Source organism: Pseudophryne corroboree, chromosome 1 (genome assembly GCF_028390025.1).
Source record: "Pseudophryne corroboree isolate aPseCor3 chromosome 1, aPseCor3.hap2, whole genome shotgun sequence".
NCBI classification, from domain to species: Eukaryota; Metazoa; Chordata; class Amphibia; order Anura; family Myobatrachidae; genus Pseudophryne; species Pseudophryne corroboree.
This window is the reverse complement of record NC_086444.1, coordinates 211049072-211068833: the sequence shown is the minus strand read 5'-3', so window position 1 is coordinate 211068833 and position 19762 is coordinate 211049072. Positions and strand designations below refer to the sequence as shown.

Sequence of the window (19762 nt, the reverse complement as noted above, 5' to 3'; positions counted from 1 at the left end):
CGGCAAGAAAACACTATTAGTAAATATTCACTAAAGTAACTGCACAAAATCAAAGGCAAACTGTAGAGAGTATGAGAGTATATATACTGCTAGCATACAATGCACACTCCTGCTTTAACCCTACCAATATAAACCACATAGCTAATGTGGAAGCTGGTGACAAAAGTGCAATAAATATCAGCTTTGCAAGACTGTGTGACCATACGCTGTGGAATATGTGTGTATTATATTAATAGATGTTAATAAATAAATTATGTATTATAGCCATGATGGTCCACTACGTACACTAGACTGTAAGCAAGGGTATGAGACAGAAAAGAAATTTAACACAGACACAAAAAACAGGATTTTGATACCTACCGGTAAATCCTTTTCTCCTAGTCCGTAGAGGATGCTGGGGTCTACTTCATGACCATGGGGTATAGACGGTTCCGCAGGAGCCATGGGCACGCTTAAGACTTTTCAATGGGCGCAAACTGACTCCTCCCTCTATGCCCCTCCTCCCAACCAATCTGATTGAAGGAACTGCAACACCACGTTAAGGTCCCATGGTGCCACTGGAGGCACAAATGGAGGCTGGATGTGCAGAACCCCTTTCACGAAGGTCTGAACCTCTGGAAGAGAGGCCAATTGTTTTTGGAAGAACACTGACAAGGCCGACATCTGGACCTTGATTGATCCCAATCGGAGGCCCGCCTCCACACCAGCCTGCAGAAAATGGAGAAAACGTCCCAACTCAAACTCTTCCGTGGGAGCCTTCTTCGATTCACATATTTTCTCCAAATACGGTGGTAATGTTTCAACGTTACTCCTTTCCTGGCCTGAATAAGGGTGGGGATGACTTCCTTGGGAATACCCTTTCGGGCTAGGATCCGGCGCTCAACAGCCATGCCGTCAAATGTAGCCGTGGTAAGTCTTGATACACGTACGGCCCCTGCTGCAGCAGGTCCCCGCGAAGAGGAAGAGGCGAAGGATCTTCTATGAGCAACTCCTGAATATCTGGGAACCAAGCCCTCCTTGGCCAGTCTGGGGCAATGAAGATTGCTTGAACTCTTGTTCGTCTTATGATCCTGAGCACTTTTGGGATCAGCGGAAGTGGAGGGAGGACATACACCGACCGGAACACTCACTGGGCCACCAGCACATCCACTGCTATTGCTTGATGGTCTCTCGACCTGGAACAATATTTCTAAAGCTTCTTGTTGAGACGAGATGCCATCATGTTTACTTGAGGAACTCCCCAAAGACTTGTCACCTCTGTGAAGACTTCTTGGTGAAGGCCCCACTCTCCTGGATGGAGATCGTGTCTGCTGAGGAAGTCTGCTTCCCAGTTGTCTACACCCGGAATGAAAATTGCCGACAGAGCCTTTACATGTCTTTCTGCCCAGAGGAGGATCTTCGTCACCTCTGCTTTTCGTTCCGCCCTGCCTGTTTATGTACGCGACTGCTGTTACATTGTCCGACTGGATCTGCACGGGATGATCTTGAAGAAGATGTACCGCTTGTTGAAGGCCGTTGTAAATGGCTCTCAATTCCAGCACGTTTATGTGAAGGCAGGCTTTCTGACTTGACCATTTTCCCTGGAAGCTTTCTCCCTGAGTGACAGCTCCCCAGCCTCGGAGACTTGCATCCGTGGTTACCAGGACCCAGTTCTGAATCCCGAACCTGCGTCCCTCTAGTAGGTGAGAACTGTGTAGCCACCACAAGAGCGAAATCCTGGCTTTTGACGACAGGATTATCTTTCCGTGCATGTGTAGGTGGGATCCCGACCACTTGTCCAACAGGTCCCACTGGAATACCCTGGCATGGAACCTGCCAAACTGTATGGCCTCGTAGGCCGCCACCATCTTCCCCAACAACCGAATGCACCGATAGATCAACACACTCGATGGTTTCAATATCTGTTTTACCATTTTCTGGATTTCCAGAGCCTTTTCCACCGGAAGAAATACTCTCTGAACTTCTGTGTCCAGAATCAACCCGAGAAAAGACAATCTTGTCGTCGGTTCCAACTGTGACTTTGGATAATTTATGATCCAACCGTGTTGTTGGAGTATTGGCAGGGAGAGTGTGATGTTTTTTAACAACTGCTCCCTGGATCTCGCCTTTATCAGGAGATCGTCTAGATAAGGAATTATATTGACTCCTTTTTGACGCAGGAGAACCATCATCTCCGCCATCACCTTAGTGAATACCCTCGGCGCCGTGGAGAGACCGAAAGGTAACGTCTGGAATTGGTAATGGCAATCCTGAACCACGAATCTCAGATAAGCCTGGTGAGGAGGATAAATGGAAACATGCAGGTAAGCATCTTTTATGTCTACAGACACCATGTAGTCCCCCTCCTCCAGACTGGAAATCACTGCCCTCAGTGATTCCATTTTGAACTTGAATCGTTTCAAGTAGAGATTCAGATTTTTCAGGTTTAGGATCGGTCTGACCGAGCCGTCCGGCTTCGGAACTACAAAAAGGCTTGAATAAATCCCCTCCCCTTGTTGTGATAAAGGTACCAGGACTATGACCTGATCCTGACATAATTTTTGGATTGCCGCTGTTACTGCTTCCCTTTCTGGAAGAGAAGCTGGCAAGGTCGTTTTGAAAAATAGGCATGGGGGAATGTCTTGAAACTCCAGCTTGTATCCCTGGGACACTATCTGCAACACCCAGGGATCCAGGCCAGACAGAATCCAACCTTGGCAGAACAGTTTGAGACGTGCCCCCACCTGAGAGGCCTCCCGCAAAGGAGCCCCATCGTCATGCTGAAGATTTGACAGAAGTAGGGGTAGACTTCTGCTCCTGGGAACCTGAAGCTGCTGTGGACTTCTTTCCCTTTCCCCTACCCGCAAAAAAGGGGGAACCACTCGCTTTTTTGTATTTATTGGGCCGAAAGGACTGCATGTGCGGGTGATATGTCTTTTTTGCCGGTGCAGGCGCAGAGGGCAAAAATGTCGACTTACCTGTGGTAGCCGCCGAGACTAACGCATCCAGTCCATCGCCAAATAAGGCCTCACCTTTATGTGGGAGAGCCTCCATATTTCTTTTGGAATCTGCATCCACGTTCCACTGGCGAATCCACAACGCCCGCCGAGCCGATACTGCCATGGTAGCGGCTTGTGAACTCAAAAGTCAAATATCTTTCATCGCTTCTAGCATGTATGCGGCAGCGTCTTTGATATTCCCTAACTTAAGGAGTATCTCATCTTTATCAATCGTGTCAATTTCTGATGACACGCTTTCTGACCATTTTTCAATAGCGTGACTCACCCACGCGCAAGCAATTGTGGGCCTGAGCAGTGTACCATTGGCAACATAAATGGATTTCAATGTAGTTTCCATCTTTCGGTCTGCCGGCTCTTTTAGTGAAGCCGTGCCAGGTGCAGGGAGAATTACCTTCTTTGTCAACCTGGACAGTACACTGTCTAACACAGGGGGTGACTCCCATTTTTTCCTGTCCTCCACCGGGAAAGAATAAGCTATCTGAATTCTCTTGGGAATACCAAATTTCTTTTCGGGATTCACCCACATCCCTTCAAAGAGTGTAATAAGCTCGTGGGAAGGAGGGAAAGTGACCTTAGATTTCTTTTCTTTATAGAAATAAGCCTTCTCCTGAGGTACAGGAGTGGCTTCCGTGACTTCCAGAACTTCCCTTATAGCCACAATCATATATTGTATATTTTTTGCCAATTTATGATCTATTTCTCTGGAGTCACTATCGTCGACACAAGAATCAGTGTCCGTGTCGGTATCAGTATTCACAATATTCGCAAATGGTCTCTTATGTGACCCAGAGGGGTCGCATGCGGATGGAAGAACAGAGCCCTAAAAAATCACATCCTCCACAGATTTTCTCCAGCACTCAGCATGAGATTAAGACTTATCTAATCTCCTATTGATATGATGCATACTATCACGTATTTCTTTCACCCATGCTGGCTCTTGGTGTGCCGGCAGCGCCACCACATTACAACTCTGTGTCCCTAAAATGCCTTCCTCCGGGTAGGAACTCCCTGCCTCTGACATGTCTTACACACGTGTACAACACACACACACAGACACACTGGGACTTATAGGGGACAGACCCACAGTAAAATCTGTCAGAGGGACACAGTTTAGGAGCAGCCAGCTCACAACCCCAGCGCCAGTATCTAATGCCTGTGAACACAGAATGTCCACTGACATGCAGCGCTTTTTACACAGTAAAACACACTTAAATTCGCTTGTGCCCCACCCTGTTTTGCACCCTGATACTTGTAGTCAGAAGTGAAGGAGGACCAGCGATGTCTCTGCAGCCTGAGGAGAGAGAAAATGGCACTGAGCAGTGTGCTGGCTGCCTGAGGAAGAAGCTCCGCCCTTTTTACCTCAGAAACTTTTCTTAATATTTATATTGGCAGGGGTAGGGCTGTGCCTTTTTGCCAGTTTATAGAGGTGTTTTTTGCTGCCCAGGGCGCCCCCCCGCGCCCTGCAGTGCCTGTGTGTGTGGGCAGCAATGGCGCGCTGCGCTCCCGCCAGCCGCGTTGTACCTCAGCCGTCACTTTTCTTGATAGAAGATCTGTCTTCTTCTACTCATACTCACCTGTCTTCTGACTTCTGGCTCTGTGAGGGGGGTGACGGCATGCTGTGGGAGTGAGCATCTAGGCACGGCTAGCGTTCAGTACCCTTCAGGAGCTAATGGTGTCCTGTCAGCCAGAAGCAGAGCCATGAAACTCTTCAGGAAATTGGTTCCTACTTCTGCCCCCTCAGTCCCACAAAGCAGGAAGTCTGTTGCCAGCAGTTCTGCCGGAAAATAAAAAACCTAACGTAAGTCTTTTCAGAGAAACTCAGTAGAGCTCCTCAGAGTGCATCCAGTCTGCCTGGGCACATTTCTAAAACTGAGGTCTGGAGGAGGGGCATAGAGGGAGGAGCCAGTTCACACCCATTGAAAAGTCTTAAGAGTGCCCATGGCTCCTGTGGAACCGTCTATACCCCATGGTCATGAAGTGGGTCCCAGCATCCTCTAGGACGTATGAGAAAATATATATTTCAAAATGGCACGGCCTAGGGGTATATTGGAAGTGGAGATGTTGCCCATAGCAACCAATGAGATTCTACTTATCATTTTTCTAGCACCTTCTAGAAAATAATAGCTAGAATCTTACTATGGGGAATAACGTCACTTCTACTTTTAGGACTTGTGTGAAAATCTGAGGTCGTTTCAGGCCAAATTTCAGCAGAAATATAGTAAATTCTGAAGGGCTCATAAACTTTCAAGCACCACTGTACATACAAATAACAATGTAGCACGAAAAAAAAAGTTATCTTGTCCCTTTAGAGATGACTGGTAAGGAATATTCCCAATTCTGGAGGTTCTTTCTAAGGGCCTAAATCAGATCTGATCGCTGGGCTGCTAATTTTGCTGTCCTGCGATCAGATAGTCCCCGCCTACAGGGGGAGTGTAAATTTGCTGTGCAAGTGTGCGATCGCATATATGACTGAGCTGCAAAAATCCACTTTGTGCAGTCTGTGCGCAACCCAGGACTTACTCCACCAATGCAATGAGATCGGGCTGATCGGAGCCGGAGCCGACGTCAGATGCCCTCCCTGAAAACGCTTGGGCACGCCTGCGTTTTCCCTAACACTCCCAGTAAACGCTCAGTTGCCACCCACAAACGGCCTCCTCGTGTCAATCACCTTGCGAATGCCCGTGCGATCGGATTTTTCACACAAAACCGTTGCTGAAAAGCAATACCTGTTGTTGCTGTCCGACGCGCGGTGCATGCGCAGTTAGGTTCTGATTGCCCGCTGTGCGAAAATGCACAGCAGCGATCAGATCTGAATTACCCCCTAAAACAACTGAAGGGTTACAAATATAGACTACACGACCTAGAACATGAAACATATCGGGGGAGAATTAAAGAGCTCAACATACACTTTAAAGGAAAAAAAAGGGCAGAGGTGAAGCAGTAACCATGTTACAGGTATTGACCGACTCCAGGAAGAAAACATACTTAAAGGAGGATTTCTAGAACAAGAGGCCATAAAGTAGTCCGAAATTGGAAGGAGGGTAACTGAAAGGTAAAATAAGAAAACGTTAGTTTATAGCAAGAGCTGCAGAGACAACTTCCTAGTAGAGGTTGTGAGCTGTTGGTAAATCATTTGTGTTTTTTTTAATAAAACAAGTATACGGCTATTGTTAGCATTTGCAGCTAACCTCCTTAAACACCCTCCCAACAAAAATAGATTAGAAACAGAAAACAAACGTTTAAAAAAAATTGAATGAAATAGGCAGACTGAGTGAATAAATAATATTTTCCTTAGCAAATTCTCTGTTTTTGTGCACAAAAAACATGAGAAATTAAGTGACCATGTGGATAAGGGTCATTCTATTAAGTGTTTTATTTAAAATGTAGATGATAATCAGAAGTTGCTCCTATCACACCTCTACTGGCATTCTCTCTACTTTGTCATCGGAAGGAGAGCGAAATGACTGCATAGGAATAGAGAGAGTTAAACCTCCTGTGAGGGGTGGACCTAGCTGTGAGGAAAGTACAGCCCATGGAAAAAGGGGAGGGTTAATATATATAGGCAATGCTAGGCCAGCTTGGTCTCTCTTGCTGCTGAATTGCCTCTGGTGAGTGCTGCATAGCAGAGTTTCCACATTTGTTAGCCTTGTTTGCTATAGCTTAGTATTACCACTTCCCTTCCAAGTTATTCTGTCTGTGATGGCCGAATCTCGACCTCGCCGTACCGCAGGGACCCCAGCCCGTTACCGCTCATCTGGCGGTGGGTCTGGGCCCGAGGACGGGCTGGCTGGCGCTGCTGACAGCTTCCCGGCTTCTGGGGCCTACGCGGGCGCTGGTGAGGACGGGGCACGGCGGACCCGGTCCTCATTGCCGCTGGGTTCCGGGCCGGTCTTGCCGGCCGGGCACGGGTGGCGGGGAGGGCTGGGGGCACAGGCAAGACGCCCGGAGGTGGACGGGCATCGGCCCTCACCTCCGGGTGCAGTGTTGGCGGCTTCGGTGCTGCGTTCGGGCGCGCCACGTTGGGCGGCCGACGGAGGCTGCTGTTTCGGTCCCCTTCCCTTGTCGCGGCCGAGAGGCGGTGCCGGGCGAGGGGGGCAGAGCGGGCGGGCGGCGGTCGCAAGTCGGACGAGGCCTGTAGCGGGGTCTCGTCCGGCTGTTATACCCGCATACACTGACGGAGGGGTTGTGGCGGGAAGCGGCGGGGTGCGCGCACGCCCGCGCTCTCCATAGGTGGCGCTGTTCACGCACGTGTGCGCGCAGTGGCGCCCTTGGTGTCCCTGTCTCCTCTGCTGCCTCCCTTGCAGCCGGAGTCCGGCGGGGAGCGGCGACGGGGGGCGCAGGAGAAGCGAGCAGGGCAGCAGGGAGTCCCGCAGCGGCGCCCTCCCAGCGGGAGGAGGGTGCGCGCGGGGGGTCAGAAAGTGGAAGCAGCGCTGGCAGCGACAGGCAGGCGCTGGTGGGGAGCAGTGACTGGTGGGGGACCGGGCCGCTGATGTTCAGGGGCGCTGCCGGTTCCCCATCGGGGCAGTCTGGGATTCGGGCATCGGGCCCCCTGTTGGCGCCTGTTGGGCGACGGACAGGGAGGTGCGCGCCGGCAGCTGCGGGGGCTCCCGCGGGTGCCGGCAGTGAGTTTTGGGGTGGTCAGGACCCCTCCGGAGAACTGGCGTCGGCCCTGTCAATGGTGGTGGCGGCATTGGGTCCGCTGGCCGCATCCCCGGGCGTGGCAAGGCGTTCCGGCACGCACGCAGTAGCAAGCGGGTCCGGTGCGCAGCCGGTGTCGGCGGCGCAGCGAGTTGCTCGCGCTTGCAGCGAGCTGGGGCGGCCATGGCGCAGCTAGGTCGTCGTTCCATGCGGGACGAGCAAGGGCGCAAAGTGGGGACGCCTTCGCCCCGGGGGGCTAGGCATGCGCCTCGATTGGTTTCTGGGTCTTTTGCTCCGTCTTCTACTTCAGGTGATCGCGGCGAAGTTGAGATGGTGGGGAGCGAGGACGAGGATGTCGCAGTGGCCACACCGGAGGATTCCCTGTCCGAGCAGTCGACAGCATCAGGTGAGGTTGAGCAGTCGGTGTCCAGCACGCGCTCTAGTTCTCGCACCTCTTCCTCTTCCCTGTCGTTGCCGGCGTCCGAAGTCAGTAGCACGACTAGGACGAAAAAGCACGCGACTAAATACGCCAAGAGGGCGGCGGGGCAGCAGGAGAGGCGGAAGAGACGTAAGCGGCTTAGCGAGGACGCTCGCATGGCCAAGAAGCGCCGCGATTTGCCTGGGGTAGTTCACTGCGATTACACTGCCGTGATGCGGGGACTTCGGGATAGCTGCCGTAGGAAAATCTGCAGGGGCGATTACGTTGATATGTTCGTCTTGACGAAGGACGCAAAGAAGGACTATAAGTCGGCGTCAGCGAAGAAGGGCATCGGGGCCGAGGCTTTCCGTACCTTCGACAACTGGCTTGCCGGTTTTTGCGTCTTTGCGGCTTGTTACCTAGAAGATAGGCCTGGCGAACATATGAACGTCATTAGATACCTGCATTTAATACACGATATGCAGCGCACATTGTCGGGCATCGAATGGCGGATGTATGACGAGAAATTCCGGGAAAAACAGGACTGTTTGCAGGTGATTGGCTTTGGTTGCAAGGACGTGCAAGTCTGGCTCCAAGTCACCCGGGCTTCTCAACCAGCTAGGGAGCCCCGGAATCCGGGGGCGGACTGGCACCGCGCAGGGTCGTCCGCCCAAGGGACCGGCGCGGACGGCGGATCGGGCAAGGCAGGTAGGCCGTCCGTGGGGGGGGGGGGGGCAGGCCGCCGCAAAAGGGAAGTGCTTCGCATTTAACAATGCGTCCTGTTCCTTTGGCAAGCAGTGTCGGTTTCGACACTTGTGCTTGCAATGTGGCGGCTCCCGCCCAGCCTCTACCTGTTTTAAGGGCAGTCGCCAGGGTGCGCGGGGTAAGCAAAGTTACCCAAGACCCGGCGCGAGCGGGAGCGCTCCGCAGGGCGACAACGCCAATTAATTTGGATACAATGGCCAAGTGGTTGGAGTGGTATCCAAATAAGGCGGACGCTCAGTTTTTGTTTCACGGTTTTCAGTTTGGTTTTCGCTTGCCTGTTGCGAGCAAGGTTTCGGTCCGGGCCCAACGGAATCTCCAGTCTGCTCGTGCCTTGCCGTCGGTTCTGCGGGAGAAAGTGGATAAGGAGGTAAGGCTGGGTAGGATGGAGGGACCGTTTATCTCACCCCCGGTGGATGACTTGGTCATCTCCCCAGTGGGGGTAGTTCCCAAGAAGACTCCAGGTGCTTTTAGGCTCATTCAGCATCTTTCTTACCCGTCGGGGTCGTCAGTCAACGACACGATACCGCCGGCTCATTGCTCGGTGGTGTATCAGTCGTTTGACAAGGCGCTAGAGTTGGTCCGTAGTTACGGCCCTGGGGCTCTGATGGCTAAGATCGATGTGGAATCCGCGTTTCAGTTGCAGCCGTTGCATCCGGACTCATTCCGTTTTATGGGTTTTCGGATTGGAGCGGAGTATTTCATCGACAAATGTTTGCCGATGGGTTGTTCCGTTTCCTGCTCGTTTTTCGACCGGTTTAGCACATTCTTACATTGGTGTGTGGAGTCTTCATCAGGGGGTCACGGAGTCGCCCATTACCTCGATGACTTCCTGAGTGTGGGTCCGGCGAATTCGCCACGCTGTGGCGACTTGCTGTTCAGCATCCGAGCTCTGTTTTTTCACTTTGGCGTTCCTGTGGCCGAGGATAAAACGGAGGGGCCGGTCTCCTGTTTGTCATTCTTGGGGATAGAAATCAACACGGTGGCGGGATCGTGTCGACTGCCTCCGGTCAAGGTTGCGAAGCTCCGCGAGGCTATCTGCCGGTTCGTAAGGTCGCGCAAAGTCACGCTGCGGCAGGCGCAGTCCTTGCTGGGCCTTTTGAACTTTGCTTGTCGGGTAATCCCGATGGGCAGGGTTTTCTGCCGGAAGCTGGAAAGGGCGACTGCGGGGTGTGCCAGGCCGCATCATTTCGTACGCTTGTCCTCCGAGATTAAGAGGGATTTGGTCGTATGGGCCTCGTTCCTGGAGGACTTCAACGGGGTGTGTATATGGCAGGCCCCAACAGTCGACAGCGCTGGGCTGCAGCTGTTTACCGACGCGGCGGGTTCCTCTGGGTTCGGTTGCTACCTTGAGGGATCTTGGTGCGCGGCTTTGTGGCCGGCGGAATGGCATCGCGAGGGTTTAACTAAGGGCCTTTTGCTGCTGGAGCTTTTCCCCATTATGGTGGCGCTGGAGGTTTGGGGCTATCGTCTGGCGCATCGCAGCATCCTGTTTAGATGTGACAATCTGGGCGTGGTGCATGCAATAAATAACCAGAGGGCGAAGTCGCTGGTGGTCCTGAGGGTGCTGGGGCAGCTGCTGTTGACATGCTTGCATAGGAATGTGTGGTTCCGCGCGCAGCATGTGCCTGGTCTGGAGAACGGAATTGCCGACGCGTTGTCACGAGGTCAGTGGGAGAGGTTTTGTTTGTTGGCACCCGAGGCCGATGAGCAAGGGGTTCAATGTCCCGGTTATGTCTGGCAGGTGATCGGGCCGGACTGGAGGGTCTAGCGATGCGGTCAGTCGCTCCGAACACGCTCAAGGCTTACGGACAAGCTTGGATCGAGTGGGAGGAGTTTGTTCGAGGACGAAGTCAACAAGGTAAGAGCGGGCATCGGATGATGCTTTCTTTTATTTGGCAGCTGTTTGTTACGGGTAGTTCCAGAGCGGTGGTATCCCGGTACTTAGCTGGTATTTCGTTCTTTAACAAAATCAAGGGTGTCCCTGACGTGACAAAGAGCGGGATTCTGCTTAAGGCGATGAAGGGGTGGGCGCGCGTGGCGCCAACGCCGCCTGATAGGAGGTGGTCCATTGATGCGGCCTTGCTTCCGGCTGTCATCATGGCGGTTGGCAGTATCGCGTCGTCTATTTTTGAGTCGCTGCTGTTCCGTTTGGCGTTCTCAATGGCTTACCACGGTGCCTTTCGGGTTTCGGAGCTGGTGGCGCCATCTATGCGAGCAGATTCGCGCATGCTTCTCGAGGACGTGGTGGTGGGTGAGAGGTCCTTGCTGTGCAGATTGCGTCGCTCTAAGACGGACCAAGTAGGTAGAGGTCGATGGGTCACCTTGGTTTCGGCGCAGGAGGAGAGCATTTGCCCAGTGAGGTTGGCAGTACAATATGCGGCAGTGCGGCCAGATGGTCGGGGGTCGTGGTTGCTGCATTATGACGGTCTGCCAGTGACGAAATATCAGTTTTGTTGGATGCTGGAGCGCTGTCTGGCGAGCTTGGGCCTTCCACCCGCTGATTTCGGGACACATTCCTTCCGCATCGGGGCTGCGACGTCGGCAGGGTTTTCCATGGCTGAAATCCAGGCGGTGGGGCGATGGAAGTCGTCGAGTTACAGACAATATATTCGCCCCGTTGCATGATATGTTTGCTTGAATATGGTTTTGTTTATTTGTAGTTGTATAAGTCCTGTTGTAAAGTTCAGTACGTCCTTGTGTGGTGTATCTGTTTGTCCCCCCTGTTTATCCTACTCAGGGATTAGCCACTCGCCGCTGCTGGCAGCGGGGGTCTGGAGTTCTTTTGCGATTTTTTGCCTGACTTGACGGACTGAATTCTAATCTACAATTCGGCTGATCAGTTCTAATCAAAGTCCCTCAGCAGGTTTTTACGCTTTCACCTCCAGCTGAGTTCTTACATGTTTTTCCCATTTTGTACCCCCCCCCCGTTTATTTTCTTATTTTAATTTGATTTTTCCCATTGTGTGTTTATGTTCTGCTTCAAATTGGCTGGAAGCTTGTGCAGATCGGCTAGGCCGTTACTTCTGCAAGACACGAAAATCCATTTTTTCTTTTGGCAGATCCTTCAGGTTAATGCATTTAATAAACTCTGCTTTAGATTCTTATTAACCGAATTTTTACCCCTTTCCTTCTCTTCAGGTTGGGTAGACGATGATTTGGCAGTCTGGGTGGTTGGCCACTCTTATGTGTACTGGGCAGCCAGGTTTTTGGCCTCGGAGGGGGCGCAGATGTTTCCTAGGGCTCATGGCGTTCGTTGGCTTGGTTGGCGGGGGATGATGTGGAAAGATCTGAAGAGTAGATTAGTCAGTCAGGCCAGCGAGCATGGAGTCCCTAGGGTGCTGGTTGTCCATTTAGGGGGCAACGACCTGGGGAAGAGGACATCTTTGGAGCTGCGGTGGGCCATGATGAAGGATCTGGCCAGTGTGGCCGCAGCGTGGACCAATTGTGTCTTGGTGTTCTCTATGATGGTGCCAAGGTTGAGTTGGCGAGGTGTGGCGGACGGTCGCCTGATTGATGAGGCCAGGCAGAAGGTGAATGGGGCGGTGGCGAAGTGGGTGTTGTCCCACGGAGGCAAAGTGGTTCGCCACCCTAGGATTCGGTTTCGAGACAGTCACCTTTTTCGGCCTGATGGTGTGCATCTGTCCAATGAGGGGATGATGCTTTTCCTGGAGGATCTGTTTCTAGTGTTGCAGGAGTTAGGTTGAGGTTATGGTGGCGGTGCGAAGACTCTGGGGAGGAGTCTTTCGCTGTTGGCGGAAAAGAACGGCAGGTTGTAGTTTGTCTTGTTTGCTGTAGTGATTTACAGTTTGGTGTGGTTTAGGTGCACTCACCTCCATTGACTTTTAAGGCCGCTCGACCACCCGTCCGGGGGCAGCGGCATCACCCATCAGGGTGGGTAGTCACCGTGGGGGTATGAGTCGGGCACCTATTACCGATTTTATAGTTTGTGTTTAAATTAGGATAGTTTTTTAATGTTTTAAGGTTAGCGTCAGTTGAATAGAGCCGTTCTTTTTTCTGCCACCATATGCCGGCTGAATCGGCATGTTAACTAAAATTTTCAATTTACACGTTTGCGAATGGTTAGGGTACAATAAATAGCTAACAATTTTCTGCCAAATTCAAGTCTCCGTGTCATTATTTATTGGTATTAAAGGTAATGAATGCTTTACTTTTGAATAAGGGGTCCACAGATTATCATTAGGAGGTTTATACACCGGTGTCAGAGGGCCAAATATACTTAATAAGCCATGATCTGTATATCATTCTATAATGTTGGACTGAATGTGAAAATTTTCATTTAGCAAGTACTGTATTCACAAAAACCTTTACATTTTATAATAAGAATTTACTTACCGATAATTCTATTTCTCGGAGTCCGTAGTGGATGCTGGGGTTCCTGAAAGGACCATGGGGAATAGCGGCTCCGCAGGAGACAGGGCACAAAAAAGTAAAGCTTTTACCAGATCAGGTGGTGTGCACTGGCTCCTCCCCCTATGACCCTCCTCCAGACTCCAGTTAGGTACTGTGCCCGGACGAGCGTACACAATAAGGGAGGCAATTTGAATCCCGGGTAAGACTCATACCAGCCACACCAATCACACCGTACAACTTGTGATCTAAACCCAGTTAACAGTATGATAACAGAAAGAGCCTCTTAAAGATGGCTCCTTAACAATATAACCCGAATTTGTTAACAATAACTATGTACAGTATTGCAGATAATCCGCACTTGGGATGGGCGCCCAGCATCCACTACGGACTCCGAGAAATAGAATTATCGGTAAGTAAATTCTTATTTTCTCTATCGTCCTAAGTGGATGCTGGGGTTCCTGAAAGGACCATGGGGATTATACCAAAGCTCCCAAACGGGCGGGAGAGTGCGGATGACTCTGCAGCACCGAATGAGAGAATTCCAAGTCCTCTTTTGCCAGGGTATCAAATTTGTAGAATTTTACAAACGTGTTTTCCCCCGACCACGTAGCTGCTCGGCAGAATTGTAATGCCGAGACCCCTCGGGCAGCCGCCCAAGATGAGCCCACCTTCCTTGTGGAATGGGCCTTAACAGATTTAGGCTGTGGCAGGCCTGCCACAGAATGAGCAAGTTGAATTGTGTTACAAATCCAACGAGCAATCGTCTGCTTAGAAGCAGGGGCACCCAACTTGTTGGGTGCATATAGTAACAACAGCGAGTCAGATTTTCTGACTTCAGCCGTCCTTGAAATGTATATTTTTAAGGCTCTGACAACGTCCAACAACTTGGAGTCCTCCAAGTCGCCAGTGGCCGCAGGCACCACAATAGGTTGGTTCAGGTGAAACGCTGATACCACCTTAGGGAGAAAATGCGGACGAGTCCTCAGTTCTGCCCTATCCGAATGGAAAATTAGATAAGGGCTTTTATAAGATAAAGCCGCCAATTCAGATACTCTCCTGGCGGAAGCCAGGGCCAGTAACATAGTCACTTTCCATGTGAGATATTTAAAATCCACCTTTTTCAATGGTTCAAACCAATGGGATTTGAGGAAATCTAAAACTACATTTAGATCCCACGGTGCCACCGGAGGCACCACAGGAGGCTGTATATGCAGTACTCCTTTAACAAAAGTCTGTACCTCAGGAACTGAGGCCAATTCTTTTTGGAAGAATATTGACAGGGCCGAAATTTGAACCTTAATAGATCTCAATTTGAGACCCATAGACAAACCTGATTGTAGGAAATGTAGGAAACGACCCAGTTGAAATTCCTCCGTCGGAACACTCCGATCCTCGCACCACGCGACATATTTTCGCCAAATGCGGTGATAATGTTTCGCGGTGACTTCCTTCCTTGCCTTAATCAAGGTAGGAATGACTTCTTCTGGAATGCCTTTCCCTTTTAGGATCTGGCGTTCAACCGCCATGCCGTCAAACGCAGCCGCGGTAAGTCTTGAAAGAGACAGGGACCCTGTTGTAGCAGGTCCCTTCTCAGAAGTAGAGGGCACGGGTCGTCCGTGACCAACTCTTGAAGTTCCGGGTACCAAGTCCTTCTTGGCCAATCCGGAGCCACTAGTATTGTTCTTACTCCTCCTCACCGTATAATCTTCAATACCTTTGGTATGAGAGGCAGAGGAGGAAACACATATACTGATTTGTACACCCAAGGTGTTACCAGTGCGTCCACAGCTATTGCCTGTGGATCTCTTGACCTGGCGCAATACTTGTCCAGTTTCTTGTTGAGGCGAGACGCCATCATGTCTACCATTGGTCTTTCCCAACAGTTTATTAGCATGTGGAAGACTTCTGGATGAAGACCCCCCTCTCCCGGGTGAATATCGTGTCTGCTGAGGAAGTCTGCTTCCCAGTTGTCCACGCCCGGGAAGAACACTGCTGACAGTGCTATTACGTGATTCTCCGCCCAGCGAAGAATCTTGGCAGCTTCTGCCATTGCACTCCTGCTTCTTGTGCCGCCCTGTCTGTTTACATGGGCGACCGCCGTGATGTTGTCCGACTGAATCAACACCGGTTTTCCTTGCAGGAGTGGTTCCGCCTGGCTTAGAGCATTTTAGATTGCTCTTAGTACCAGAATGTTTATGTGAAGAGACTTTTCCAGGTTCGTCCATACCCCCTGGAAGTTTCTTCCTTGTGTGACTGCTCCCCAACCTCTCAGGCTGGCGTCCGTGGTCACCAGGATCAAATCCTGTATGCCGAATCTGCGGCCCTCCAATAGATGAGCCTTTTGCAACCACCACAGAAGATATACCCTTGTCCTTGGCGACAGGGTTATTCGCAGGTGCATCTGAGGATGCGACCCTGACCATTTGTCCAACAGATCCCTTTGGAAAATTCTTGCATGGAATCTGCCGAATGGAATTGCTTCGTAAAAAGCCACCATTTTTCCCAGGACTCTTGTGCATTGATGTACAGACACCTTTCCTGGTTTTAGGAGGTTCCTGACAGGTCGGATAACTCCTTGGCTTTTTCCTCGGGAAGAAAAACCTTTTTCTGAACCGTGTCCAGAATCATCCCTAGGAACAGCAGACGTATCGTCGGAAAACAGCTGCGATTCTTGGAATATTTAGAATCCAGTCGTGCCGTCGAAGAACTACTTTAGATAGTGCTCTTCCGACCTCCAACTGTTCTCTGGAACTTGCCCTTTTTAGGTCGTGCAAGTAAGGGATAATTTAGATGCCTTTTTTCTTTGAAGAAACATCTTTTCGGCCATTACCTTGGTAAAAAGGCCCGGGGTGCCGTGGATAATTCAAACGGCATCGTCTGAAACTGATATTGACAGTTCTGTACCACGAACCAGAGGTACCCTTGATGAGAAGGACAAAATTTGGACATGGAGGTAATCCTTGATGTCCAGGGACACCATATAGTCCCCTTTTTTCCGGTTCGCTATCACTGCTCTGAGTGACTTTATCTCGATTTGAACCTTTTATGTAAGTGTTCAAAACATTTTAGATTTAGACTATGTGTCACCAAGCCGTCTGGCTTCAGTACCACAATATAGTGTGGAAAAATAATACCCTTTTCCTTGTCGTAGGAGGGGTACTTTGATTATCACCTGCTGGATATACAGCTTGTGAATTGTTTCCAATGCTGCCTCCCTGTCGGAGGGAGCCGTTGGTAAAGCAGACTTCAGGAACCTGCGAGGAGAAGATGTCTCGACTCTCCAATCTTTACCCCTGGGATAATACTCGTACGATCTAGGGGTCAACTTGCGAGTGATCCCACTGCGCCCTGAGACTCTTGAGACTACCCCCCCACCTTGAGTTCGCTTGCACGGCCCCAGCGTCATGCTGAGGACTTGGCAGACGCGGTGGAGGGCTTCTTTTCCTGGGAAAGGGCTGCCTGCTGCAGTCTACTTCCCTTACCTCTATGTCTGGGCAGATATGACTGGCCTTTTGCCTGCATGCCCTCATGGGAAAGGAAAGATTGAGGCTGAAAAGACGGTGTCTTTTTTAGCTGAGATGTAACTTGGGGTAAAAAAGGTTGGATTTCCCAGCTGTTGCTGTGGTCCCCAGGTCCGATGGACCGACCCCCAAATAACTCCTTCCCTTTATACAGCAATACTTCCATCTGCCGTATGGGATCTGTATCACCTGACCACTGTCGTGTCCCTGACATCTTCTGGGAGATATGGACAACGCACTTATCTTGATGCCAGAGAGCAAATATCCCTCTGTGCATCTCACATACATATATATAGAATGCATCCTATTAAATGCTCTACATGAATAAAATATTTTCAGTCAGGGAATCCGACCAAGCCAACCCAGCACTGCATCTCCAGGCTGATGGCGATCGCTGGTCGCAGTATAACCACCGTATGTGTGTATATACTTTTTAGGATATTTTTCCAGCTTCCTATCAGCTGGCTCCTTGAGGGCGGCCGTATCTGGAGACGGTAACGCCACTTGATAAGCGTGTGAGCGCCTTATCACCCTAAGGGGTGTTTCCCAACGTACCCTAATTTCTGGCGGGAAAGGGTATAACGCCAATATTTGCTATCGGGGTAACCCTACGCATAATCACACACTTCATTTTATTTTATCTGATTCAGGAAAAACTACAGGTAGTTTTTTCACTCCCACATAATACCCTTTCTTGTGGTACTTGTAGTATCAGAAACACGTAACACCTCCTTCATTGCCCTTAACGTGTGGCCCTAATGAGAAATACGTTTGTTTATTCACCGTCGACACTGTATTCAGTGTCCGTGTCTGTGTCTGTGTCGACCGACTGAGGTAATGGGCGTTTTTAAAACCCCTGACGGTGTTTCTGAGACGCCTGGACCGGTCCTAATAGATTGTCGGCCGTCTCATGTCGTCAACCGACCTTGCAGCGTGTTGACATTCTCACGTAATTCTCTAAATAAGCCATCCATTCCGGTGTCGACTCCCTAGAGAGTGACATCACCATTACAGGCAATTTCTCCGCCTCCTCACCAACATCGTCCTCATACATGTCGACACACACGTACCGACACACAGCACACACACCGGGAATGCTCTGACAGAGGACAGGACCCACTAGCCCTTTGGGGAGACAGAGGGAGAGTCTGCCAGCACACACCAAAAACGCTATAATTATATAGGGACAACCTTATATAAGTGTTTCTCCCTTATAGCATCTTTTATATATATACAATATCGCCAAAATCAGTGTCCCCCCTCTCTGTTTTAACCCTGTTTCTGTAGTGCAGTGCAGGGGAGAGCCTGGGAGCCTTCTCTCCAGCTTTTCTGTGAGAGAAAATGGCGCTGTGTGCTGAGGAGATAGGCCCCGCCCCTTTTTCGGCGGGCTCGTCTCCCGCTATTTTTGAAGTTAGGCAGGGGTTAAATATCTCCATATAGCCTCTGTGGGCTATATGTGAGGTATTTTTTGCCTCTAATAAGGTTTTTATTTGCCTCTCAGAGCGCCCCCCCCAGCGCTCTGCACCCTCAGTGACTGTTGTGTGAAGTGTGCTGAGAGGAAAATGGCGCACAGCTGCAGTGCTGTGCGCTACCTTTATGAAGACTCAGGAGTCTTCAGCCGCCGATTTTGGACCTCTTCTCTCTTCAGCGTCTGCAAGGGGGCCGGCGGCGCGGCTCCGGTGACCATCCAGGCTGTACCTGTGATCGTCCCTCTGGAGCTAGTGTCCAGTAGCCAAGCAGCAAATCCACTCTGCACGCAGGTGAGTTCACTACTTCTCCCCTAAGTCCCTCGTTGCAGTGATCCTGTTGCCAGCAGGACTCACTGTAAAGTAAAAAACCTAAGCTAAACTTTCTCTAAGCAGCTCTTTAGGAGAGCCACCTAGATTGCACCCTTCTCGTTCGGGCACAAAATCTAACTGGAGTCTGGAGGAGGGTCATAGGGGGAGGAGCCAGTGCACACCACCTGATCTGGTAAAAGCTTTACTTTTTTGTGCCCTGTCTCCTGCGGAGCCGCTATTCCCCATGGTCCTTTCAGGAACCCCAGCATCCACTTAGGACGATAGAGAAATGTTATTTTTCAAAACCAGGACTAACAGGCATGTCCTACCATTACATATCCTATAAATACATGCACAAATGATTTTAGCAAATGCAACAAGATATGGACAGTGTGGTTGTGAATGGTAGATGTGGGGACACAGATTGCAGGACCACCTGCACAGGCCGTCACCTGGCTGCTGATTGAGAAACATGTTTGGAGGAATTACAGACACCCACACATCTGTAGGCAGGGCAGCCATCAGGGGGAGACTGTGGGGACTGGTGTCCTGGGCCCTTATAGAGAGGGGGGCCCACCCCTGGCTCCTACTGACAATACCAGGAGAGCTGCACCAGGCTGTGAAACAACAGCTGTATCGCAGGGAGGACTTTTTAAAACAAGCCTTCCCTGCTTATCAGCTCTCTGTGAACCGTTCCTGTAGTTCCGCAACGCTCCACCTATATGTAACGTCACAATGTATGACATCACATAGGGGTGGAGCTGTGCGGCAGAATCTTTTTTTTGGGGGTGGGGGGAGGGGCTCTGTTTATTTTGTCAGTCTTGGGACCCACAATTTCTGACGGCAGCCCTGTCTGTAGGTAATGTGCAAAGGACATGATCTAACAAAGTATTAAAAATAACCGAAATAAAGAACAAACATATTTAAAAAATTTGGCTGAGATTGTTTGTTTTTAAAAGAACAGCCTAAAGCATAAAAACAAATGTGTGCATTGGAAACAAGAGGACATTGATACACTACCAAAGACATCCCATTGTTTCAGTCTATTTATTTTCTTAGCACATGCTGGGAAAGTCACAAATTGGAGTAAGGTCACAAATCTGACATATCTAAAGCATCGATCATATCAATATCGTGTTTTTACACCAACAGCAGCGAATTACATACATATGATAAAAAATTATGAAACACAGGTATTGATCCAAAACAACTATGACAAATGTCTGTGATAATAATATAAAGTTGGAAAAAATGAGCATTGTGTCTGATATA

At 50.3% G+C, this 19762-nt stretch overlaps 1 protein-coding gene across 3 annotated transcripts in view; it reads right to left on the bottom strand.

Annotated features, from left to right (window-relative positions):
- Positions 1–19762, bottom strand: part of LOC135061454 (uncharacterized) — a 556703-nt gene that overhangs the window by 369074 nt on the left and 167867 nt on the right. The gene's annotated exons all lie outside the window — the stretch shown is intronic.